Source organism: Triticum dicoccoides, chromosome 1B (assembly GCF_002162155.2).
Source record: "Triticum dicoccoides isolate Atlit2015 ecotype Zavitan chromosome 1B, WEW_v2.0, whole genome shotgun sequence".
Classification (NCBI taxonomy): domain Eukaryota; kingdom Viridiplantae; phylum Streptophyta; class Magnoliopsida; order Poales; family Poaceae; genus Triticum; species Triticum dicoccoides.
Genome location: NC_041381.1, coordinates 652,161,168 through 652,174,404, shown reverse-complemented (window position 1 = coordinate 652,174,404; position 13,237 = coordinate 652,161,168).

The following is a 13,237-nucleotide window of genomic DNA, read 5'->3' as shown; positions in this document are numbered from 1 at the left end:
AGAAAAAAAAAAGAAACTTCACAGATACATAAAAAACAACTATCTGCAGGAAAGGAAATAAATTTTGATACTTTTAAATAAGCGTTTCAATTTTTAATTTTTAAATACCGGGCTCACTAGAGCCCTGGATCGGAGCCTAAACACTGCATCCATGGTCCAAGTCCATTGCATCATGAAAAACGTGTGAAATGGAATCTGGTCTGTTCTTTCCAAGTTTTAAGCACTCCTTAATTAAATGACTTCACAGCCGTAGAAAATCCACAAGCAACATGTTTATCTTGGTTATAGGGAACAGGCTTACATACGTGGATGTTTCGAGGCACAAGGAGCTTGATGAAAAGGCACCCTCTTTGAGATACGGAAACAACTTCCCTCCGAAGCAATAGATTAGTTCCAGGGAGGCTCTGAAGCACGCGTCTCACTGCGCCAAAGCATAGCGGAGTACTCCTTCCATCCCAAATTACTTGTCGAAAAAATAGATGTATCTAGATGTATTTTAGTTTTTAATACATCACTTTTATTCATTTCGGTGACAAGTAATTTTGGATGAAGGGGCAAGTGTTATGTTAGCTATTTTGAAATGGACCACACTCCCGCAGCTGTCTCACCTCCTCCAACTGACTGACATTAACCATCTCTACACCATATAAACAAATGCAGCAGGCCTGACGTCTCTGCTCACTAACTAGTCTTGGTATTTCCTTCCATGTCTTCGGTTCCAATGGTTTGAGTGGTTGAAATTCCATCACTGTACATATCATATCACAAATCATGTCAGAACGAACCTGTAACACAGTAATTTAACATGAAAATTTATACCATACGCCACTAAACATAATGGAGCACAGACACGTTGATATGGTACATGCTACATCAAATGGCAAAGATAGAAAGACATCCATACCTACATTTTTTTTTGGAAAAGGGGCGCAGCCCCGGCATCTGCATCAGAAAGATGCATACGGCCACATTTATTAAAATAAAATAGGTCCAACAAAGGTCTGTAACTTCGTTACACAATAGTCCCCAAACGGCTCACAAAGAGCAGCAAAGTAAAAGCCACAGCCGGCATGCAAAATAAAGATAAAAAACTAATTGCTTATCCTATTACATGACCGCCATCTAAACTGGCTGAAAATAGCCCGAGCTACCATCTCCCATCGGGCAGATCCAGTAACCAAATGCTCCCTGACCTCCGTCTGAGTGAATAGAAATGGCCATCTAGATTTCCAGTTGCTGCTGCAGGCACCCATATGGAGCTTCTTTATAGCAGGACATCCAGTAATTACAAGCTTGATATCCATATGCTTGTGGCTTATTCGAAAGGGTTTCCAACGATTTGTTGTTCTGAATGTCCAGATGCTTGAGGGAAGTTGGCAGACGGAGTTTCCCCCCTACCCCATGCCAGCACACCACCCTATTATTAGATATTTAAGGCAAGGAGGAAGAAAAATGTTCACATTTCGGATTTTCTAGAGCAGAAGGGTCATTTACTATTGGGCAGCACTCAGCGTCGGTGCGCCGGCCGAAAGTTTCGGCCGGTCACATGCCAGCCGCGCGATACGAGTCATACTGACCGTGTGATTCTGACGTCCACCTCGTTTTACAACTGCTTCGTAGAAAAAAAAGGAAAACTGCCTTTGACCTCGTCAAACCGCCACAAATCCAGGCTCGCGTGTCCTCCTCACCGCCGCCTGCTTCCAGCACGTAGTGCGCACTCATCAGCGCCGCACTTTTAGGCTCCACCGTTCGTCGTCGAATCCGATTGTAGTGTTTCGTGGCCCTCGCCGAGCTAGCACTATGCCGCCGGCAAGCTCGTTGCTCCATGTCGCCCTGGTCGGAGCACACGCCGTCGAGCTCACGGCACACGTCGCCGTGGTCGCCGGACGTACTTCTTGGCTCGTCGCCGTCCTGCTCCATTAAAACGCATGCAGCAAAAAAAGCTCATTAGTCCCAGCAAAAAAGTGGTTAGCCATCACGGGGAGATGAATGGTTGAAGCTTTCTTCATCGCCGGTTGTAGCTTTTGTCACCGACGGTTGCAGTTTTTCGTCGTCGTTTCTTCCGTCGTCTATGGATGAAGCTTTTCTCGCCGGTTGAAGCTTTTCTCATCGCTGTTTTCAGCAAAAAAAAAATCATTGTAGCATCTTCTTCTCACCCACCCTGGTCACCGGTGGCAACTTTTTTCGCAGAGGGTTGCAACTTTTCGTGTCGCCGGCCGCGGCTTCCGCCATGCCGGTTGTAGCATTTGCAATCACCGAACATGCTTTCCTCCCCGGTTGCCATTGCAGCTTTCCCATCACCCGTGGACGCTTCTGCCATTAACGGTTGCAGCACCTCATGATGTCGCTTCCAGCAAATGCGCTGCTCGTGGTCACCACCGATGTAGCTTTGTGGTCACCACCAATGATGGTTGAAGCTTTTTTGTTTGCTCATTGTAGCAAATTTGCTTGCCGGTTGTAGCACTTTTGGTCATTGGTTGTAGCACATTTGGGCGTCACCGCAGAAAACACTGATGATGCAGCAAAAATGGATGTTGGCTCCAGCCTCCGGCTTTGCCAGTTGTAGGAATTTCTAATGCTGGTTGACACAAGACGCATGACGCCGGTTGTAGCAAAAAAATGTGACGGCCATGCGATGTAGCAAAATGCGGCACTAGTTGTAGTCGGATGGGGCACCCGTTGTAGCAATTCATGACACCCGTTGTAGCATGTAGCAAAAAAAAACGATGGTTCGTGCAATGTAGCAAAACGCGACGCTGGTTGTAGCTGAGTGGTGTGCCGGTTGTAGCAAAATGTGATATCGGTTGTAGCATGTAACAAAAAACGCGACGTCTGCAGTGTTGCTTGGAATAGCACCGCCGTCCTTGCAGCTCGCGGTCACCATGCTCGCCGTCCATGATGGGAGCTCTCCTGGGCACCCGGTTGTAGCAGGCCATGACACGGTCCCAGCTTCCGCCAAGGCCGGTTGCAACACATCTCATTGTGGGCACGTCTTCTCCGGTGACCGGTCGCCGCTCGTAGCACGGCCTTGTCGGAGCGTGCAACACGACGTTGGAGGGCAATGAGGTGTGGGGTTGCATGGCTAGACCGTCGCCCCAGGCGCGCGGCTGTCCTCGTGGCCGGTTGCGGCATCCAGTCCCAGCCCGCCCCGACTCGACGTCGATGACCTCACCTGCCAGCAATGAGTGGCTGGGTGTGTGGTGGGGGGCTATTGCCGGTTAGTGCTCGGCAGGAACGCCTAGACGCAGGAGGAAGAAGAGCAAAATGAGCGGCTAAAAAAACCCGCAAGAGGATAAGGATGGGAGGTGGGCCTACTAGCAGCAACAGCTAGCGCGCGGGTGCGACCGGCTGAAGCTTCGGCCGGCGCCCCGGTGTGAAACGTTTTCCTTTTGCTTTTGAAGATTTTTCACTTGGCGAGTGATACGTGCCGGTCCGCCGGCCAAAATTTCGGCCGGTCTAACCGCGCACGTATGATTCGATCTATAACAACCGCACAATTCCTCTTCCCCAACTACTTCGCTACTAAGAAAAAAACATGGCGCCTGTTCATCACGAGCAGTCCCGTGATCCCCAATACGTCAGCCAACTCGCCGGCCATCCACGTCGCCGTTGGCCGCCGCCCTCGTCACCGTCGGCTGACTCCCATTGGTTCCATAGGACGCCGCTCTCGTCGCTGGTGGTCGCCATCGCATCCCCGTCCCTGCCGGTTCCAGCAGGATCTCGCCTCCACTCATAGCAAAACGATGCCGTCGTAGCAAAACGTCCGACGTATCTGTCGTTGCAGCACCTAAGTTGCCGCCATCGTATCACGCCCGTCACCGCACCACCGTGCCTCCGGCCACAACACTCATTGCCGCCGCTCGCATCCCAGTTGAAGCTTTTTCTCGTGTTGGTTGAAGCTTTTTCTCATGGCAGTTGAAGCTTTTTTCCACCCATCGACGCTCGCTTGCATGGGGTTGAATGAACGACGACTGCCAATGAACTCCATTTAAATGGATGTAGCAAAAAAAATTCGCAGGTTGTAGCAAAAAACAGTGACGGTTGCAGCAAAAACGCCGTCGCCGCCATCCTCGTCGCATCTCCGCCATTAATGAATGTAGCAAAAAAAATTCACCGGTCGAAGCAAAATTCGATGATGGTTGCAGCAACAGATCGTAGCTCCGTCATTAGTGGATGTAGCAAAAAATATCGCTGGTTCTAGCATGCCGTGATGTTGGTTCCAGCATGCAACGACCACGGTCGCGGCATGCAGCACCCGCTGCCCTTGAGCTTGCAGCTCCATGGTGGTATGGGCATGACCATGGTCGCCACGGTCACATCACCGACAAAAACGGATGCAGCTTCGCGGGGCTGCGGTTGCAGCTTCTTTTCTCATGCCTGTCGGAGCTTCAGCCAGCAGTGATGAACATGGATATTGAAGACGACATGGGAAGAAGATAAATATGATGGCTGAGAAAAAAAAAGTGGTCGTGGGCCAAAGGACGTGGTGGGCCAAGGAGGAAAAACGAACGACACGGAACATGGACAGGGAGATGTTTGTGCGCTCGATTCCTGCGCGATCGAGCGGAGCGCGTGCGAACCGGCCGAAGCGATGTCTGTGCGCTCGATTCCTGCACGATCGAGCGGAGCGCGTGCGAACCGGCCGAAGCTTCGGCCGGTGCGCCGTTGTCTATCGTTTCCCTTTACTATTTGCTATTTTGTGCTCACTTCCTCCAACGTTCTTGTGTGGGTTTCTTTGCTAAGATATGCTAATATTTAAAGGGGTCTTAAACATTAGTATTGACTCAAATTTCATTTCACATGTTTTTCATGATGCAATGAACTTGAACTACTCTCCTTTCTTAACTTCCGACCATCTGATGGCACACATGCATGAGCAAAACTAATTGACAAAAAATGCATATTAAATGAAGTTGGTGACTTTGCGCCATTCAATACTAACCGTTGTCAGTTCTCCTACCAAACACAATGTTCCTATTCAGTGTGTTCCTTGGGAAGAGATCGGAAATTAAACATGCAAGCCAATGGTCACATGATTCTGTAGTGTACTCACGTGGTAAAAATGATATGATAAATATTCCCTGAAAAGCTTGCACACACTATTCCGTTTTCACAAGAAGAGCTAACTATGACTAGGGATGTATGGAAGTCCTATATATACCTTCTTACCTAGGATCTCAAATTAAGTGAGCATGATATGGATACTAATCTGTTTACTCATTATACAGCTTCAAATCTTCTGAAATATTGGAGGAAAACAAATATAACATGGTACATTTACTAACTGTAAATCTGTATTGACTTGTCATATTGAAAATAGTGTTGTCGGTGCTTCCAACTACTATATATACTCACTTCAAAAGGTTGTTCTGAATTCCAGGTCCCACGGTCGATCTCTAAAGTTGCCCGATCACAAGAACAGATGCCAGCTTGAGGTGAACAACTGTTCTTTCCCACTGTTTACTCAGAGCTTCATGTTTTTCCCTCATAGCTAAAGCTTGCACAATATGTTACAGGACTACCAACTCTGCCACATTATTTCAGTGAGAGAAGCATGGGAGATGATGCTCTCAATGTAGAGCAACTAATAAAGAATGGAAATGCATTGAAGATCGATTTGAAAAAAAAGCTAGGCTGCTAGAAGGGTAAGCTTATGTCTTATGGAGGTCGGCTGGTGCTGATCAATTCAGTACTAAATAGTATGCCGATGTTTCTTCTATCTTTCTTTGAGGTACCTAATTAGGAAGACACTAGACTTCTATCGATCTCGCTTTTTCTAGCAGTCAGATGAGGTTAAGGCAAAATATCGCTTGCCAAGATGGGATATTATTTGTCGACCCAAAGACCAGGGGGGTCTTGGGATTCAGAACCTCTAGATTAAAAATAAATTCCTTCTAAGCAAATGGCTATATAGGTTATCCGTAGAATCGGATGGCATGTGGGCACAAATTTTAAGGAACAAATACTTACACTCTAAAACTCTGGCTCAGGTTACCATAAGACCAAATGATTTGCCGTTTTGGAAGGGGCTCATGAGAACAATATATAGTGACCTTTTTATAGGGCAAAATTCGTTGTTGGGGACGGAACGACAACAAGGTTTTGAAAGGATACATGGTTAGGAGAGACACTGCCCCTTGAATATCAGCGTGGGCTCCTTTTCCTCCCCAAATTTATCGTTGCCATCTCATTCTGTAACAACCTTTCCGTAAAATTCGTCCGTAGATGTAGAAAAACTCGCGGCTAAGACCACTTTATGGCTCACGGCTGCGAACGTGTTTTGGGTCACCGGTGTCTCCATGGGAACGATTGCTCCTGAACAGGAGAAGGCATTCAGGGAGGCCACTGTCATATTTCTCGGAGCAGTTCTTAGCGTGATCGGAGATAAACTGGTTGACACATATTTGCATGTGCATGTCGCCAAGGACTTGTGGGAGGTGCTCGAATCTAAGTTCGCGGCCGCCAATGCCGGGAGCGAGATGTATATTATAGAGCAATTCCACGATTACAAGATGGTTGAGAACCGTCTTGTATTGGAGCAGGCTAATGAGATAATATGCATCGTTAAGGAGCTTGATCTTCTTAAGTGCGATTTACCGACAAGTTTGTCACAGGCTGTGTTATTGCTAAGCTTCCTAATTCCTGGAGGAATTTTTCCACCAATCAGAAACATCAAAGGCGTGAATTCTCAGTGGAGAATGTCATTGGTCATCTTGAGTGTTGAGCAGAATTCGAGGGCAATGGACTCGCACGGAAAAGGGGCCGAAGGGACTTTTGTCGCCAACATGGTGAACCAGAGGGACTTCAACTCCCACAAGCCCTAGGGAAAGAGCGGTGTCCAACACAATACCGACTTTAAGAAGGGTAAGAAGACCTTCAAGAAGAACAAGAAAGATGAGGGCTGCTTTAGTTATGGTTCGGTTGAACACTGGCAACAAGTGCCCAAACAAGTTTAAGAAGTCAGGACAGGACTCCAAGTCTGTCAACATGATTGTGGGCAACAATGAGAATGGTGCATCTAGGTACGGTAATCTGATTACTGTTTTTTTAGTGTTTCAGCCCAACGATTGGTGGGTGCACACAGGTGCAGGTGTTCATGTGTGTGCTGACATTTCATTATTCTCTTCTTACCAGGTCACAGGCCACGGGTTCGTATTGATGGGGAATGGCGCGAGTGCTTCTGTTCATGGTGTTGGCACGGTCGATCTGAAGTTTACTTTGGGAAGGCTCATGCAGCTGAAGAACGTGCAGCATCTCCCCGCCATCAAGAAGAACCTCGTTAGTGGCTCCCTTCTATGTAGAGAAGGAATTAAGTTGGTCTTCGAGTCTAATAAATTAGTTGTTACTAAATATTGACTATTTGTTGGAAAAGTTTATGAGAGCGAAGGGATGTTCCGCCTTTTCCTCGCTGATTTTTGTAATAAAGTCGTGAACCATATTCATTCGAGTGTTAATGAATCTAAAGTTGGGCATTCATGTCTTTGTCACATTAGTTTTCGGGGTTGACCTCCACGCTTCCTCCTGGAAAACAAAGCTTATAGTTTTGCTAGTAATTAAAAACAACACCCGAATAAAAAAAACGTAAACATACTTTGGCCTTTCAGGAGTGTAACGATATTTTGGAGATCCTTTTCGGTGCCCAAGTTCCTAGCACAACTTGCATATATTTTTGTTACCTTTTTGGCTTTGCATCCTTCTTCCCCTTCCCCTTTTTACTACTCCCACCTTTCTCAAACCATGCCTTGAATCTACTCTCTTTAGGCTTGCCAGCCTTTCTTTTTGTTAGGAGAAGACACATGGAAAATTCAATTTCCACTTCAGGCCACTGAGGCTGATCTGTAAGTGCTGGAATTGGAGTTGCATATGCAGCCTTGAATCTTGCCACTGAGTAATATTCATGCAAATATGGGTGCATGTTTTGTCTTGGGTTGGGAGGCCAAGAAAAGAATGGAATGGTCACATGGTTTCCCGGTGTGTTGCCACTCGAGGAAAGTGCAGTCATGCAACTCAATGTTAACAACATGCCTCCTTCCAGTCTTGGTATCTCTAGCTTCAGCACCCCACAATGAAGATTTTTCCACAGACAAATGTGTAAGATTTCTGCTCCTGTTCACCACCTGTTGTAGCATTGCAGGAAGCTTATCACCTTGCAGACAATCACCAATCCTTCTTCTCAATTCCCACATGCGCATGATCATGATCCTGATTTGGTCAACCATGTCATGCACAGGCAAATTCTTTAACTGCTTTATCTTGTTGTTGAAACTTTCTGCCAAGTTATTGTTGATACGATCACATTTGATGGCAGTGTTAAATCCTGACCTGTACCACAATAGAGAATGATAGGTGTTCAACCTTGGACCAAACTCACTTCATGCTGCTTTTATCTTATCAAGATGATATGAATGTGTTTGTTTGGTGTAAGATCTTGCTGCTGGACACATTCTCCCAAATTCTTCCCCTCTGAATTTTTTGATCAAATTCATCCACATATGGCCAAAGCACTCACTCTGCTCAGAATGAGGAAAAAAATCTTCACTGCATTTTCTAGCCCTTTACATGCATCTATGTGTACTGCCAAAGGTGACACTGTCCCTATGCATCTTTTCAACTGTATCATGAACCATGTCCATGAAACCTCTATCTCTAACTGAAAGAAACCAATAGCAACAGGGAACATCCAGTTGTGTCCATCTAAAGCATTGCATGCTGCCAATTGACCATTCCATTTGCCTGTCAAAAAAGATGAGTCTATTCTCAAATATGGATGGTGCCCTGCTTTGGAGCCATCTATGCAAGGATTTAAAGCCATAACGAACTTGGAGAAAAGATCTCTACCATTCTCTATTACCTCAGTATCTATCTCCACAATACTGCCAGGTGACCTCTTTTCCACCTCTGCTTTGAAGTTATAAAGCATCCTAAAAGTATTTGCCCAATCACCATATAATTCTTTCATTGCCCACTGTTTTGCTTTCCACACTATGGTATACTTCACCTTAACAGGGTACTGCTTTTTCAAGTCCACTTTAAGTTTTTTTGCTATAGCGTTCGGTTTCTTGGCTAAAATTGGAGTGATCTTTTCTGCAATCCAAAGCTGTGATGTCATGGTTGATACTCTTTGTGAACTTGTAATACAAGTATGTGGATTTGGGATTTGATTAACCCTAATGGTACTTCCATCAGGTTGACTTCTAGCAGATATGTACCACTTGCAAGGCCTAACACTTCCATCGAAACCTCTGCACCTTGCATAAAATTTCTTTCTGTCAGTCCACATAGTCTTGGGATCAAACTCATGTTTGACTGCATAAGTCTTGAAACACATCCTAAACTCCTTCATGCTTGGGAACAACTTGCCCACTTCAATAACAGGATTTTCTTTGTCATATACACTTACAAGCTCATCAGCATGTGTATCATCTACATCATCTGTAGCATCTTTCATCAGCTGTCCATCCACATCTTCACAAGCATCTATGTTAGCATCATTAGGCAAACTCGATTCGTCCCTCTCTTCCTCATCTTGATCATCTACAAGATCTACTGGAATGCCAAAAAAATTGGCCATCTCAGTGTCAGCCATTGGTGCAATGACCAAATCAGTAGTGTCTTCTAATTGTATTGAATTCCAATCAACACAAACAACCCTTGCAGCACCATCACATCCCTCTTCTGCATCTTGCTCAGGCCCCTCTATTACTGTCACCTCACCCGTAAACATGGGCATTATCTGTCTCTGTCAAGCCCAATCATTATCTACCGTCTGCGAAGCCAACTTTGAGGGCACATATCCAACCTTAGAATCTGATTTCAGATCAACGAGCTCTGCATGAAAGGTAGTCTGTTTGCTTGCCCAGCCGTCTTGCCGATCGATTTCATCAACCATCTCTTCACCATTCTCAATTTTCACATACTCACCCTTCCAATTATCAAACCATAACAATGCCACCTCTTGCTCTGGACCCCAAAAAATGCTTTCCCCAATTTTCTCCACAATAACATTCCTCACGGCCATCTCTTCCATGCTCTGTATTTCCTGTGGATCAACCTCTTCAAATTCAACCTCCCATTTCACAATTGTATCTCTCTCTATGTCTCTCACACTACCATCAACTAGCTTTGCTTTAGATGGTAAGAAATCAACACTAAATTCAAAGGTACGAGCAACAATCCCCCTGTTTATCAATGGCGGGCACTGTGAGGCAGCGGAAGCTGACGAGGCACAGATCACAGGGTTGAAGAGGTTGGACAGGGTGATAACCTGGTTGACGTAGTCTCTCGTGGCTCCATCTCATTCAGCCCAACGCCGCCCCACCGCCGCTCCCCAGTCTCACCCACCTCCACAATCTGGATCTCATGGAAAACAGGGGCAAACAGAGGCTCACTTGGTCAGATCTAACTCAAGACAGAGGGAAATGGTGCCGAATACACTCACCACATGCGCAGCCACGGCCGTGGACGAAAGCTCCGCCGCCACCGAGAACGAAGAAGAGAGCAGCAACTAGAAGCAGGGGAGAAGCACGTGTCCAGTCAGGCGGGGAATCGATGCACTGCCAAGTGGGACCCACCACCAGACACACTGATTTGTTTGACCCCCTGTTTTTACCTTAACTGCAGTCCCGTTGACGACCGGGCCCGTGTTTTAACCACCTGGTCATATATATTGGGGCTATTATTGCCCTGTAAGACGGTGCACATGAGCTATTTCTGGCAACTACGTCGCACCCCTTCCAATTCACATGAAATGTTTCGCACAGGAGCTATTGACCCCAATTTAAATTAGTCTGCACACCTGGTTCCTGCCATTTCCCCTTCCTGTATCAGCACACAAGTTCGTAGATGCAAAAACCGATTCCAGACATTGATTGGTGTCAAAATAATTTAGCTGCAGCATGTTGTTTGTGGGATCGAGAGATAACCTCGAGCCATGGATTTACCGGCTGGCAACAAGCCATGCCACAAGGGAAAGTTGGGGCTTATACCAAGTGCACCACAAAGAAAGCCTTCCTGGCAGGAGCTCGTGAAGCTAGAGGATCATGACATTCCGGAGTAGTGCGAGTACACACAAACCCCCCAGAAACTGTGTGAGATCTAAATGATAGCCATATTATTTACTATACATCCGCATTTAATGAGATTAATTGATGGAACGCCGACCAGCGGTGGAGGACATTTTCTTTGTTATGGGGACTACGGCAGGCATACGCCCACCTGGACCTTTCATGAAAAAATAAAAAGCATCATGGATGCATTATTGGAGAGATACATCAGGAGAACACAAAAAAATATATTACAATCTTTCCACAAGATGGAACAACACCGTAGTAGGGTTAGATCGACAGATGTTGAGGTTGGTATGTCTAGCAAAGCTATATGAGGAGGCTCACAAGAACACAAACATGTAATATCGCGCTTGGTCACAGACAGCATGCCACTAAGTTCCAAACCATGTACATGATATCCTGACCTTTTTGTTTTCCTCCAATATCTTAGATAGGCTGAAGCTAAATGGGTAAGCAAATCTGACTTCATCTTGCACTCTGACATCCTAGGTGGTGGTATATATAGGACGTCTATATATATGTCTATATATATCTTGTCGGTGTTATTAATATATATATAAGAAAAGTTGTGAGCATGAGATATGTGTTGAGCAAGTCATCCATGAAGTGTTTATGCTCTGACTAGCTGGCAGAATCATGTGATCCTCCATTCTACTTGCATGCATGTTCGGTTTCGAATCTCTTACCAAAAAATAATTAAAGTGAGTAGAAATATTGTGTTTTGCTGAACAGAACTCATACTAAAAGAACGGGGACAAGTTGCGGAATGAGTGATTGGCAATTCCATTTGCAAATGGTGCCTGCTACGCGTCGGCTGGATGATGTTTAGAAAAGATCCGCCGCCTTGTTTGCCGTTGGATGGCAAACTTGGCATTGTATGATATTCTCCTCGTGAGCGCGTTCGAGCCTTTGCAACAAGGCTTGGGTTGCACTCGGCACTTTGCAACACCATCCTTGTTGTGCTCCCACCGAACCATTTTTTCTCTGAAACAAGGCCATGTATTTCAGAAACAAGACCCCTGTTGCAGAAAAAAAAAACCTTTGTTGTTGCCCCTTTGCAACAAACATAGTGTTGCGCTTGACCCTCTGCAACAAGAGGCTTATTGTAGAAAACAAAATCCCCTTTGTCCATCGTGGCCGCAATTTGCGACAACGTGGTTGTTGCGGAAAATTGTTTAAGACCTCTTGCTGGGCGTGATGGTGGTGCTGGAGGATGTGATGTGGAGGCGTAGAGGAAGATGCAAACACTGCTAGTGGTCAGCCTAGAGCATGTAGGTCGCCGGCATGGGGCTAGCTAGCAGGCAGCCTGACTGCTATCGGGCATGAAGGAGGGCGGGTGAGGTTGCTCTGAACCGGAGTCTCAATTCATGGTGGCGCGGCAAGGAGGTGTTGGTGGACAGAGTGATTCATGGTGTGTTGGATGCGTTGAATGGGAGGAAGAAGAGAAAGATGAAAAAAAGAGTGGCTCACATTTGCTGTGTATGAGATAGGAGATAAAGAAGAGGAGAGGGACCCATGGTAGACGTGTGGCATGTGTACATAGACTGGTTGAATGATGGACGTGGCCAATTCTACCGCTAAAATTATTTGGCTAGAGTATTTGCTTGCACAGTTGGGAATAAAACAGGAGTGCATTCCTTGTTTATGGTGTGATAATTTAGGTACAACTTATTTGTCTGCTAACCTAGTTTTTCATACGAGGACAAAGCACATAAAGATAGACTTTCACTTTGTGCGAGAGAGGGTTGCAGAGAAAAAGTTGGAGATACGGTTGATTCCTTCTAAGGATCAAAGCATTGTCAAGCAAGCCATTCGAAGAGTTCCAGAACAACCTTAACTTAGAATAGTTGAGATTAAGGGAGGGTGTTGGACATAGAGTCCATGTAATGTCAAACTCACCTCTATCTCTTTATTCCTTCAACTAACTCTCTCTCTCTCTCTCTCTCTCTCTCTCTCTCTCTCTCTCTCTCTCTCTCTCTCTCTCTCTCTCTATCATGTAACAAACTGATGGGAATACTTGTAAACCATGGCAAGGGTTGTTCTGCCATCGATCAAGATAATCATACACCTTCCTTACGAGGGAGTAGGAACGCTTCCATCTATCGAGTCTTACAGTCCCGGGCTCTTTTGGACGGCCCATGAGTATTACAAGGAAGATTCAGATGACTTGA